This window comes from Camellia sinensis, chromosome 15 (genome assembly GCF_055761805.1).
Source record: "Camellia sinensis isolate YWXY chromosome 15, ASM5576180v1, whole genome shotgun sequence".
Classification (NCBI taxonomy): Eukaryota; Viridiplantae; Streptophyta; class Magnoliopsida; order Ericales; family Theaceae; genus Camellia; species Camellia sinensis.
In genome coordinates, this window is record NC_138975.1 from 135615161 (window position 1) to 135630189 (window position 15029).

Genomic DNA, 15029 nt, shown 5'->3' on the forward strand with positions numbered 1-15029 from the left:
GAGCGAAGAGCAAACCAGACCGCTCGAGCCAAGAAAAGCTCGCTCGAGCCAAGAAACACAACTCTCAGGTCCAGAACCAGGTGCAAGCGCTCGCTCGAGCGGAGCCACTCTGGCTCGACCCACCAGACACAAACTCAACTCTCGCTCGAGCGACGAACTCCTCGCTCGAGCGAAGGTCCAAAAATCTGGGCAGCAACACTAGGCTCCCAAACACAACCAACCTGTAACAAACCTGTAACAAACCTGCCTAACACATCCTACAACTCAAAGCGAAGTAAAAAGGATGAAAACAAGATAATAAACAACTTTCAACATCCACGGACACATGTCCGGATCTCTGTACAACAAGGGTAAACCCGGGATCGCTATATTGAAAGTTGCCATAGGTATCCTACTGAAATTTTATTATGTCATTCCTTAATTTAGTAATGCATAAAAGCTTTAATCATTTTGGTTTCTTTGTTCAAGGTTGATTAATTTCATTATAACTAGAGCATATAGTTTATGATTCATATATTTTGTTGTAATTTTCTATGAACAACTAAGTTAGTTTTGATTTTTGTTAACATAATTCTTGCATTACTTCACAAATTTGTTTTTGGCTGGTCAGAGATTTTAACACTACCTGACTTCTTTCATTCTTTATGTAGTCATTTCAACAGTTGGAGCAGCAATTTTATGTGCATTTCTGATTTTCTGGTTTAGAAAGAAAACCTTAATATACAAATCAATATTATTTTGGAGGAAATCAATGATAGCAGATGATAATGTGGAAGTTTTCTTGAAATTTAATGGATTCCTTGTGCCACAAAGATATAGTTACTCAAGAATAAAGAAAGTAACAAATTCTTTCCAAGATAAACTCGGGAAAGGCGGCTATGGTGATGTGTTCAAAGGCAAGCTTCTTGATGGACGTCTGGTGGCTGTCAAGCCTCTAAATGAAACAAAAGACAGTAATGGAGAAGAGTTCATAAATGAGGTTGCAAGCATTAGTAGGACTTCTCATGTCAACACTGTAAGCCTTGTAGGGTATTGTTTCGAGGGTCGTAAAAGAGCTCTTATCTACGAGTACATGCCAAACGGATCTCTTAAGAAGTTCATACACAACAACAAATCTCAGGAGACAAAAGACAACTTAGAATGGAAAACAATGCACAAAATTGCAGTAGGGGTTACTCGAGGATTGGAATACTTGCATCGTGGATGTACAACGCGCATTTTCCATTTTGACATAAAACCCCATAGCATTCTTCTAGACGAAGATTTTTGTCCGAAGATTTATGATTTCGGGCTTGCTAAATTATGTCCCAAGAAAGAGAGCATTATATCCATGTTGAATGCTCGAGGAACTATTGGATATATAGCGCCTGAAGTCTTTTCTAGGCATTTTGGAAGAGTCTCACACAAGGCTGATGTGTATAGCTACGAAATGCTAGTCCTAGAGATGGTTCGGGAAAGGGAAAAGATTGGACAACCGGTTGAAGACACTAGCGACTTAGATTTCCCACATTCGATCTACAAGAAGCTAGAATGTGATAGAGATATTGGACTTTGTCACGCTCCCAAAATAATACAATAAAGATAACTCATATGCGGAATAAATATGAGAAACAACATACTTTCATATATCAGAGTTCACTGTTTAATAACCAGTTAAATGCCATGTAGGCTTACATGTTTCCAAGTCATTGCTTGGTTACACAAATTGAGTCTCGCTCATTACATCTTAAGCCCTTGGCTTTACAAATAACAACATACACACATAAGGCATAATTAAGAAGCTCTTGCTTCCCAAAACTCCATCCACGTTATTGCCTAAGAGGAAACATCTCACATGTACCTGAAAATGGTATTCCCATATAGGCTGAGCCAACAACCCAGTGGAAATAATCTAACACAATTTATGAGGTTTAGCAAATGTATAAATACCACGTACATAAACAATACCGATCTTGAAACATCCTCAGGAATTGCATATTCATATGCCACTAAGACCAACCTTATTCCATTTTCCTTTAATTTCATTTCCAGTTCATATATGCTACTTAATTCATGAGTTAAATTTGTTATTTTTCAACAATCAAAATGAGACTACAACTCAATGATTTTCCAGTTATGCAAAACTCACATAAACACTTCAACCTGCCATTTTACAGATGTTTCGTCCGAAGGAATTGAAACCCATTTATATATAAAATTTCGGATCTTTCACCCAGGACACTCCGGCCAACTTGCTTTAAATGGCGTCCATCCCCTTTCTCCTCCCAAGCAAATATACATATGCAATGTATTTATAAACATAATCACATATGGAGTACATCTCCTTTCCCTCCCAACAAACATACATATACAATCTATCTATAACATGGTCATATTCAATGACACCAACAATGGATTACCATTAAATCGCCTAATTTTCATGTAATTTTTACAACAATCATAGCTATCCTTCACCGATAGCCCAATGCAATTATTTCTAAAGAGATGTTCAATATCAAAATAAATAGTTTATTCAAAACTTCCATAGGTGAGATAATACGTATCCAATATCACCATTTATAATCACAACCTTCTAATTTCACGTTTTCAATGTTAATCCCAATTATTTATGCAAAATAATAATTTAATCAAAATTAGGGCAGAATCTCCCTTTTACAAAATATCAACCCAAACACCAAAATCAACTATTTTGGCACAACATGATCTTATATTCAAGCCTCATACTTGTTTACCTCATATTTATAAAAACCCCTCTTTTCATTTCACACCCAAATCCTAGATTTATCCAAACCACAACCAAATCTCATCATCTATACATAATAGCAAATAACTAAGCTAAAAACCATATTAGAGTGTAAAAAATCCCTACCTCAAGTTTTGAAGAGAATCTGAGATGAAACCCCAAAATCTACGGTGTCGAAACTCGATCTCCACCGCACACAATGAAGCCCTCGAGGTGGTAACCAACTTTGGTGAAGAACTTAGGCCTAAATCCCAATGGATTTGGAGAAATCAAAGAGATGCTTGAAGGAAATCTAGAATCTTTGGAAGTTCCCCTGGAACCATTCTTATCTTTACCTTCAAGAACACCAATCGCATCTTCTACTATTCAAATATTAGAAGAGAATGAATCCTGTGAGGTTGAATCAATGTAATGATGTTTTCTAGGTTAAAAATATCATGGACTGCAAAGCTTATGTAGAATAATATCATATGAAGTAGATTCCTCAAGACCCTCAAAGTAGTGAAATTTTGTTTGAAGTTGCTATGTTAATTACTGTTCAAGTATATCTTTGATTCTTCACTATGAAATGATGCCCTAAATTATTTCTAGTAAAAACAGAGCAAGATGTCTACTATGGCTGTAAATTTCCTTTTCTTTTCTTTTTTTTGTTACCCTTTTTTTCTTCTATTACACAAAAGCTGCAATAAATCAATTTGAACAAAAATTAGAATTCTTTCCATTAACAAAACTTCGAATTCTTCTATTATAAGGTATGGGGAACGCTAATGGACTATGAGATTGGTCCCCGGATTAGTTGGTCCATTGGACGGGATATCGAGTTCTCAAAAAAAAAAAAAAAAAGATATGGGATTTTTTTTCTGCTATCATGAATTCGGGAATGAACAAAATTAGCCTAATCATCATCCCGTAGTCTATGGAAATTAGACTAACATCTCTGCCACATTGATATGATTCTCCCATTTCTATGCATAACATAGTAAGCCCAAAGTAGGATACCTTTCTCTCTTTTTTTGTTTCTTTTTTTCTTCCTAGAAAAATGATTGATCGATAATTGTATCTTAGATATTCAGCAGCAATTGGATCTTGGATCTTACTCCTTTAATAGAAAAAGCACCTCTAACATGATTGGCTACAATGAGATTAGCGTTAGCACTGTAAGTGTGGCGTCAAAAAATCTAGGAAAAAGACAATAATAACGATAATAAAGCATTAACTTCATATGCAACCTCTTTAGCAGTAGATTAGTTTCATCTGGTTCCATATGATGAAATTTATCCATGATCACATTTCCCATATCTCTGACTCATTATAACAAGAAATCATTGGATGCACTGGAATGTCGGGTGACCTTAATATTGTATTATGGTAGTTCTACAACACATGCACGTGTTGATCCGAGAACACCCAATAAATTCTTCGATTATATCATGACATTATCATTGGTAGGCCATGAAAATGAAAGCACATGACATTATCACATATATGATCTAGTTTTTGTTTTAACATTTTTCCTAATAATTTTCTCATTTTCCCTTCTGTGTTGTGAAAAAAATTCTCTCGATCGACCCAAATTTATCGACATGACAATTTAAGACCAGGAAATTGGGCGTGGTTCGTTGCCTAGTTTTAAGAACAAATAAAAATAATGAAACAATGAATAAAAAAAAATTAAAATTCAATCGACGTATACAATGAATGATTTTATCACTATATACAAAGGCATTAATATACTTCGGAGTAACGTTCATATTCATGATGGAAATAATATGGCATTATCACCCAAAATTTACTATAAAATGGATCTTGACTGCAGTAAAATGTTACATTAACTTAGCTACTACTAGCATTAGATGTGGTATTTCCCCTGCTAACCCAATTTTCCCTCAAAACATTAGGCGAAAGGATTGGTGGATCTCTTTTCAACAACACAACATGATTAGCCGGTATATCCACCTCCTCGGCAACCTTCTTATCATAATCGACACTGCTAATTTCCTTCAAAACCTCCAACACTTCTTTCATCGACGACCTTAGATTGCTCTCATTCTACAAACACCGAAATGTCAGCTCAGCAACCACTGTGATCATCTCCCTCACCTTATAATTCGATTCAAACCCAAGGCACGAGTTAACAAGCTTATGAATTTCATGATTTTGAATCTTATTAATAGCCATATTAGATAAATTAATTTCATGGCGATGCCTTGTAATGTCCACAGCTAGCTTAGACGATATAAGCTTGATCAAAACAACACCAAAGCTATAAACATCACTCTTATTAGTAAGTTGGTAACATTCATGGTACTCGGGGTCCACATAACCCGGAGTACCTTGTGGGGCCATGGACACATGGGTGACATCAGTTGGGAACGGTGAATGATGTCAGAAGCATGAAGTTAAGCCAACGCGCTAGTGGTTTTAAATGCAATGCTCATTCTTGTAGTCGAAGAGAGGGAACTGGGTTTTGCGCAGTGGCTGTAAAGCTGATCAACGCTAGTGTCATTACAGATGTATTCATAGACCAGGAGGAGCTCGTGGCAACAGCGGGAGGTGCAGCTGTAGAGGGGGATGTATTTATATGATTTGTCCTTTTATTTAAGCAAATACTTGAGACACTTAATTTATTACTCTTAAAAATCACTCCTAATGATATTTTCAATCTCTAATTTTCTGGTTTAGAAAGAAAACCTCTACCTACAAATTTGAAAAACCTAAGTGATTCGTGATTAGATCAAGATTAATTGTACCAATTCCCAAATGATTAAAACTAACAATCTAAATCATCTAACACATACGAACGTGATTTAGATTGTCGCTTCAAAAATAATAAATCAACACAAACAATTTTTACGTGGAAAAACCACAATTGGAGCACCTCCAATTGTGATTAAAAAACCACGGGCGAAACGCCACAAATCAATCCACTATTAAAGGAAGAAAGAATACCAATTAACCAAACAAATTATCCAAACGCTGTCAATTTGTCTTCAACACTCTGTATATCTTTCACTGCAACCTTCGTCTCGGAATTGGTTAGATTGGTGTTGAATCCACAGCATCCATTGTCAAATCAACGACTGTGTACATCATTAAACTCCTTCGAATACTCCATGCTTGAATCTCCGGATTCCACCGAAGAAGAACACTCTTAAAGATAAACAATCAAACCCCTTGATGTATGCTTGTCAAACCATGAGTTTAATTCTCAATCAAACATCAAAGAAAACTAGCAAAATAGCCCTAGAAGAAAACCCTAAAGCCCTCAAAGAAGATCTGGAAGTCGTGCCCTAGATTTGGAGCAACCTACAGTTTTATAGCTGCTGAAATCGCAATGTCCGCTTGAGCGTAGGAATGGACGCTTGAGCGGGGACGATAAAACGCGTGTTTTAAGGATTCACGCTCGAGCGTAGGAACTTATGCTTGAGCGTAAAATCACACCTCACAATATTTTTGTAGACGATCCAAAGTACTGGAAAGGTGGAAGCTCCGCTCGAGCGCAACTTTCCCCGCTAGAGCGGGAAGATCAAAAACAAAAGAAAAGATACAACTCGATTAACTCAAGCGTGTTCATGGAATTGGCAATAAATAGGGTCCTAACAATCTCCCCCTTTGTCAATTCCTGAACAAAACTTTTCTAACAATTGTTCCTAACAAACACATGCACTGGACTAACTAACAAAATTAAAAGCCCCGGCCAAACAAAAAACAACAACTGCAAAATCACACAAGCTGATTTGATTGAAGAACACTTCGAACGCTTTTGAACACACCACCTGTGGAAAACATCAAAATACCACACCAACCAAAACTGTGGAACGAAATAAGATAATAAAGGTAAATAGAGAGGAATAAGCAACATATCCACATATGTATAACCAAACCTATCTATGCCAAAAAGTCCAATATATCCCAATATTCATGTACATTCCCACAAAGCCCAACCATATAAGCCAATCCCCAAAGCTGCTCCCCCTTTTTGTTCGGAAGACAAGCACAAAAAAACAACAAAACAAAAAAAAAAAACACAGAAGAAAACAACTGAAAAATAGTAGAAAAGAAGCTGTGCATAGAAAAATACACTGCCCAAAACACTGTCCACAGAGAGAGAGAGAGAGAGAGAGAGAAACAAGTATCATTGAGCCGGCGACGGCGGAGACTGCTGTAGTTGAAGCATAGTTAAGATCTGAGCAATATGGTGGAAGATTGAGCAACAGACTCCTCAATGCAGCTGGAAGAGGCCTCCAAAGCAGTGAGTCGGGCATCGGTGGTGGTCTCAAGATCAGTAAGCCGAGCTTCAAGGATATCCATACGGCCCTCCAAGCGATCAAAACGGGAAACCATGGCCTGCTTAAACTGACACAGCTGGCCTCCGATAAAATGAGCTAGAGGAAGCTGCTTCCCCTCACTAGCAACCTCTCCTGCAGCAGCAGCGTCATACTCTGCCTCCTTGGCCAGAGGATCATCACCTGTACCAGAAACACCCACCCCAAAAGAACCCCCCTTGACATGAGATTGACTCTGGAAGATAGTCTTTTTGGTGAATGGGCGGGTAAGAAAGGCAAATTCATCCTCGTCGAAAGAAGGAACTGCAAATTTGGTGAGAAGACGGTTAATAAGGTAATTGTAAGGAAGGCCTAAGTTGTTTCGCTCAAAAGCGGTTAACATTTTTTGAATAATGAGGGTGGCAAGATTGATAGAGCGGTGTTAATCAATGCAAAAGAGAACAAAGCCTTGTTCTTGATTGATTTCGAAGCTATGAGTGGTGACTATAATGTTGGCATAGACAATGAGGTTGAGCAAATGGAACCGGGGAAGAAGCTCATGTTGTTTTATCAAGGGGCCCTTGAACCAAGTACGGGGTGTGCCACACAATGCAGTGGCCACCTTGTCAAAGTCACTCGTGGGTCGGACAGGGAATGGATAGTGACACGGAAAGACCTCACCAATGCCTAAAAGCTAACGGATAAGATCGAGGGTAATGGTGATGGACTTAGACGTAACCCAGGTCTTGAAGGAAGGGCCTATATCATCAATACCGTCACTGTTACAAGAAAACTCCCGAACCCAATCAAGGTTTTGATGACCCGAGAAAGAAAGAGCCAAGTCACCCCCTAATGAATCAAATAATAGGCGAATGAGAATGGACTCAAGGGTGTTGGGTTGTACATTACGCTTTAAATGAATTGTCCCAGAGAGGTAAGACTCTCTAAATGAGTTGGCTTTTTCTGTTGAGGGAAACCGATCGGTGTTATAAGAGGGGCGAGTGGCAGTGGACTTCCGACGTTTGATGGAGGACATGGCTAACCTAAGTATAACCAATGTGAACAAATACAAACCCCCTTTACAACACAAAACAAGAATCAAATAGACAAACCATTAGTCGTAAACAAAACAATATTAGTAACAAGAAAACAACAGGGACTGAAAATAGAGGACATCACCCAAAATATCACAATCCATTAGAACACAAAGCTAACAGAGAATAGGAGTGACAAAACAAGGACGAACAAAATGTAAATCCAAAAACTATTAGTTAAAAAAAAACAGAGTAGTAGGCGAAACACAGAGACATTAATCAGTGTCAACAAAGAAAAATAATACCAAAACCAAAGACACCAAAGACATGAGTAATCAAGACACACACATAAACCATTACGGAAAGAGATAAAAAAAAATAAAGACATAAAATGAAAAGAACAAGGAAAGAGACACACCTGATCTGATGATGGAGAATGAGAATGAGGGTAAGAGAAACCATGAACCAACCAAACCAAGAAGGAAGATGAAAGAGTGAGAACACAAGCGGAGCCCTAGGAGAGAGAGAAGGAGAAATTTTGGGAAAGAATGAACTGAAAAGACGAAGATTGGGTTTTTAAAGTATTGTAGTTCGCTCGAGCGAGGGTTTAGACGGTCGAGCGTGAGAACTTACGATCATGGCTTCGCTCAAGCTCCGATTCATGCGCTCGAGTGCAAAAAACAATCTCTCAGAAGTTGGTCGCCTCTGCAAAAGTGCTGGATGAGTGGAATATTCGCTCGAGCACCAGAGTTTCCGCTCGAGCGTAGAAGAAAAAAAAAACAAAGGCAAAAATGCACCATTCTGAGTAGGTAAAACCAACTCACACTGCAAAGGGAGATCTGAAACAAAAGCGGTGAGCACAGTAGCAAGAATGTGATACTAAGATGATATAATCCACAAACTATGAGACCCGTAAACTGGCAATTTTGACAATGTGAACTGCAGTATCATCAGCAAATTAGGTAAACATCGATCAATGGGATAAGCTACATGAGAATACACACTCACAGAAAAACATGAGAGCTCACATAATGAATATGTGTGTGTGCAATCCTTGAGAGGCCACAGAGCTAGAGTTAATTCTCGTAGTGATCGGATGGCTGGACCTCCGGCAAGAGTAACTAAACATCACTGAGAAAAGTCAAACAATGAGAAATCATGGGGTATTTGTCGAGTAAAGGCGGAGGCAGCCCCTTAATCAATGAAACCTATTTTTTTTTATTTTTAATTTTGACTTTTCATTCTTGTGGGCACTCACTGGTGGCATGCATGCTCAAGAGTATGGAGACCCAACCAGAGAAGCATGAAATCAATAAGGATGGCCTAGTTGGTGCCTCTGAGGTAGCCTTTTCCTAATGCTCAGACTTCCATGAACTGAGGGAGGAGCCGTGAAAGTGAAAAAAGATGGTAGATGGTTAAGAGACCCAATATCATACATGATATGCCAGTATCGGTCAATTCCTCAAAAAAATGTATAAGAAACACTGTTAGAGGTCCGTAGAGAACTTTGATCACTTGTGCGAAAACCCCTGCAAGAGTTTATCTCAAGGATGTGTATAGAATGAGATCATGAAATCAATAAGTTTGTGCATTCAGAATGAGCTATGAACACAGATGAATGAAATCTTGTCAGCAACATGAGAGGTGTACGTAAGAGTTTTAAATGCAAAGATGACAAGAATCAATAACAATGAGATTATAGCATCCAAGTACACATAAAGCCAATCACTCTGACCCACTCAAGTAACAGGTAACACCCTAGTGACTGAGCACAACGCCTAAGGTCCTTCTAATGAACTCAAACCTAGGAAGCTCAAGGGGTTTTGTAAAAATATCAGATCTTTGATGATCAGTGCGTACATGTTCAAGAACAAGGCCCTCTTCCACTAACTCACGAATGAAATGATGACGAATGTCAATGTGTTTGGTATGAGAATGCTGGACAGGATTTTTAGAAATGTTAATGGCACTTGTGTTATCACAAAGGAGTGAGAGTATTCTGGTCTATACCATAGTCATGAAGCATTTGTTTCATCCACAACATTTGGGCACAACAACTCCCTGCTGCAATGTACTCGGCCTCAACAGTTGAAAGAGATATGGCATTTTTCTTTTTGCTATGCCAGGCCACCAAATTATTCCCAAGGTAAAAACACCCTCTAGATGTGCTCTTACGGTCATCAGCACATCCTGTCCAGTTGGCATCAGAAAAACCAATGATTTCAGCGGTAGTGTCGGTTGTGAACCAAATCCCATACGCCAAAGTCCCATTTACATACTTAATGATGTGTTTAACTGCAAGCAAATGAGACTCTTTAGGACAGACTTGGTAACGGGTACAAACACCTACACTAAATGCAATGTCAGGACGATTGGCGGTGGGGTACAAGAGACTTCCTATCATACTCCTATAAGGGGTAGGATCAACATCAGTACCAGAGGAATCTTTGGATAGGTGAAGGCTAGTGCTCATGGGAGTGCGAGCATGTTTGGCTGACTCAAGATCGAACTTAGACACAAGATTTTTGGCATACTTGGTCTGAGAAACAAATATACCTGAAGGAGACTATTTAATTTGAAGACCCAAGAAGTAAGACAACTCCCCCATCATGCTCATTTCAAACTCACGTGTCATGCAATTCGAGAAATATTTCACAAGGAAAATCAGTAGTGGATCCAAATGCAATATCATCAACATAAATTTGAGCAACAAGTATATGAGACTTAGTATGTTTCACAAATAAGGTCTTGTCCACACTACCCCTTTGAAAATCATTATCAAGCAGAAGGGTAGTAAGTCTATCATACCAAGCTCGAGGGGCTTGTTTCAACCCATATAACGCCTTGTCTAACTTGTAGACATGGTGTGGACATTTGGGGTCCTTAAACCCTTTCTGTTCCTCAACATAAGCCTGTTCTTTCAAGTACCCATTCAGAAAGGAACTTTTCACATCCATTTGAAACAATTTGAACCCTAGAAAGCATGCAACACCAAGTAAAATACGAATAAATTCGAGACATGCAACAGTGGCAAACGTCTCATCGTAGTTAACACCCTCAACTTGTGTATTGCCTTGAGCAACCAACCTAGCTTTATTTCTAACCATAGTATCATTCTCATCAGATTTATTTTTAAAGATCCACTTAGTACGTATCACATTCATTTCTCTTGGTCTGGGGACAAGAGTCCAAACTTTTTTACGTTCAAATTGACCTAATTCATCATGCATAGCATTCACCCAACTATCATCTAGTAAGGCCTCTTTTATATTCGTAGGTTCAATTAACGAAACTTAGCACATGTGAGTTACCTCTTTCCGAACTTGTTTTTGAGTTTTCATTCGGTCTGAAACATTGCCAATTACCTATTGAACCGTATGTTTCAGTTTTACCATTGCTGAAGGTTTTAAACCTAGACTAGCCATGACAGGAGCATCAGAGGTGGTGTCTCTTTGTGCACTCTTTGGACTCAGACTTACCATTGAAGTTGGTACTGACTCACTTTCTTGAGCTTAACCCTCTGCTTCTCCTTGACTCTGTGGTTCAGTATCCAAGATTGGAGACTCACCATTTTCTTCCTCATGTATTTCTAGAGTAGGAGAACCTGTGTTATCTATAACCACATTGATTGATTCCATTAGAGATAAAGTACGTAGGTTATAGACACGAAAAGCTCTACTAGTGGTTGAATACCCTAGAAAAATACCTACATCACTTCGGGAGTCAAATTTGCCCAAGGGCTCTCTATCTTTGAAAATGTAACATTTACTCCCAAAAGTTTTGAAGTATTTTACATTGAGTTTCAATCCCTTCTACAATTCATATGGAGTTTTCCTTAAATACACACGACTTACAACATAAACAACGGTATTTAAGGCTTCAGCCCAAAACTTTGGAGGAACTTTCTTGCTAAGGAACATGACCTAGCCATCTCTTGAACAACTCTGTTTTTCCTCTCAACAACTCCATTTTGCTGAGGAGTAATAGGTGCAAAAAGCTCATGTTTTATTCCATGCATATCACAAAAATCCGAAAAAGAACTATTTTCAAACTCACAATCATGATCAGTACGGATTCATATGATATGCCCAATAGAGACACCCTGTTCATTTTGGATTTTAAGGACTAAGGCTTGGAAAGTATCAAACATATTAGCTTTTCATCTTAAAAAATTAACCCATGAAAAATGAGTGTAATCATTCACAGTTAAAAAATTGTATCTTTTACCTCCAATGCTTTCAGTGCGAGTGGGTCCTATAAGATTTATATGAACCAGTTCAAGAGGATGTTTGGTTGTGAAGCTATTCACCTTTTTATGAGGGGCACGAGTTTGATTCCCTAGTTGACATGGCCCGCACACATGGTTTACATTCTTACCCATTTTTGGTACTCCTCTCATAAGCTATTTGTTGGCTATCTTAGTTAGGTTTTTGAAATTCATGTGACCTAATCTTCGATGCCACAGATCAATATTACTTATGATGGCTGAGTGGTAAGTGAGATCGTTAGTGGTAACAATCCCATAGCAGTTATCAGATGTGCGAACCCCATGCATGATAGTATTTCCCTTCTTATCTAAAATTTCACATTTATTTTTTGAAAATAATACTTCATGGTGGGAATCACACATTTGACTGATGCTCAAAAGATTTTCTTTTAAGGCCATCAACAAGTAATGCATTTTCGAGCTTGGGAAGACCGGCCACACTTATAGAGCCCTTACCAATGACTCTAGAAGTCCCAACATCTCCAAAAGTAACAATCTCTCCTTCATATTTTTTAAGAGAAGTGAAGTAAGATTTGTCACCAGACATGTGACGAGAGCACCCACTATCAAGATACCACATGTGTGAGTCACGTGCTTTCAGAGCAGTGTGAACAACAAAACAAGTCAAGTCACACTTTCTCACCCATATCTTTTTAGTCTTAACAAAATCAGGACTAGCAGTCTTGGTAAATGTCTTAGCATTGTGAACACCCTCATGAATCTTGGTGTTTTGCGTAGACATGTAAGGTTGTCTCTTAACCCAAAAATTTTTAGAATTTCTACCCTTTTGAGACACCTTACCAAACAACTCAAAACAATAAGGACGAATGTGGCCGTACCTACCACAATGATGACAAACACAAATAGGTTTTGCCTCCCTTTTGTTGATCTTACCCCCGTTAGGTAGATGAAGAGAGGGATCACCTTATTGAACCTTTAGCTTTCCCTTTGTTTGAATTTTGATGTTATGTGATGTAGGGGCGCATTACGATAGGCTAGCTCACTTTTGTCATACTCATTTGTTGAGACCCGAGGATGTTTTCCAATGTCTTTGACCCTTTGTTCCACATAGCAATTGTGGCTTTAGTATCTCTGAGTTCTTCATCTTTCTAACCAACCATCTCTTCCAATGTAGCTTGTGACACCTCAAGGATTTCAATCTTCTCTTCATATGTGGCATATATTTTTAGAAGTTCATTCCTTTTGGTTTCACAAGATAGAAGTTTTCCACATAGGTCTTGCCTGACATTAGAGATCTTGATGACATTTCTGCTTTGCTGTTGCAATCTCTCCTTTTAGCTTGACATTCTCGTTTTCATATGCTTTGAGCTTGCAAGTCAATTTGTCATTGATCCTGGACAAGTTCAGAGATTCATTGTAAATCTTTTCATAAGCTTGTTGTAGATCATCACCATTGATCTCATTATTATCTTCCGAGGTTTCATTATCTTCATCTTCTTTTTGCTCCTTTTTCTCCTTGACCTCATCCAGCTGAGCAACCAAGGCATGAAAGTTGGTGGATGGAGGTGATGATGGCTCTCCTCTTTCATGGAATTGATTCAGAATGTCCCATGCATCTTTGGCCTTTGTGCAATGAGCAATCCGTTGTTGTTCTTCTTTAGAAATTGCTTCACGGATGACAATCAGAACTCTTTGATTGATTGAATTGTTAGCACTTTCAACATCCTCTTCAATGGCTTGCCAACCTTTAGGGTCATGAGCTTTAAGAAACATCCTCATTCGGATCTTCCAAAATAAGTAGTTACTCCCATCAAAGGTAGGAGCACGGTGCAGATTCTGACCACGAGCAAACTTCACTGGCTTTGGAGGAGGTTGAGTGACGGTAGACCAGAATGCCATGTAAGTACTATCTCTACCTTCATCGAATTCGGTTTCTTTAGGTTCTTGCTCTGACCCGCTTTCATCATCCCAGGTCATTGTATAGACTTTTTTCTGGTTCTTTTTCAATGGACATTCAAGAGCAATATGACCAAACCCTTGACATTCGTAACACTTCGCACCTTGCCCCTTCACAGTCTTCTTTTCAGTTTTTGGAGCAACTTTTGGTGGAAAAGTTTTGGATTTTTCATTGCCCTTATCTTTTGAACTAGGGTCCTTGAAATTAGGCTTCTTTTTCTTTAAATTTTTTTTGAACTGTTTTGTAAACATAGCCGTCATTTCGGACTCTAGATCAAACTCAATCTCAGGGGTCTTAGCAATCTCATGAGCACTAGTAAAAGCCACACTATCTTTTTGTTTTTTTCTTAGAAATCTGGTGGGCTTCATAAGTTTGCAAGTTTCCAACCAACTGATAAAACTCGAGGGTATCAACATCCTGAGCCTCCTTAATAGCTGTAACTTTTGATTGGAACCTCTTAGGTAAAGACCTCAAAATTTTTCCAACAACCTTAGCTTTAGGTATTTTTTCACCGAGTGTGAAACAGGAATTCACGATGTCACTAAGTTTAGCATAAAAATCATCATACGTCTCATCATCATGCATAAAAAGAGTTTCAAAAGAGGAGGTGAGACGTTGAAGTTTTGACATTTTAACAGAAGTAGTACCCTCGTGAATAGTTTCAAGAATGTCTCAAGCTTTTTTTGCTACCTCACACGTGCAAATACGACAAAACTCTTCTGGTGTGACGGAGCAAAAGAGGAAATTGAGAGCCTTACTATTCCAACTTGAGTTTTGATAGTCGAATGCGTCCCATTTATCA

General features: G+C 38.5%; 1 pseudogene; it reads left to right on the top strand.

The window, feature by feature from the left end:
• Positions 1 to 428: 428 nt before the first annotated feature.
• On the top strand, positions 429 to 1579 carry LOC145813317 (LEAF RUST 10 DISEASE-RESISTANCE LOCUS RECEPTOR-LIKE PROTEIN KINASE-like 2.4 pseudogene; annotated as a pseudogene).
• Positions 1580 to 15029: the final 13450 nt, after the last annotated feature.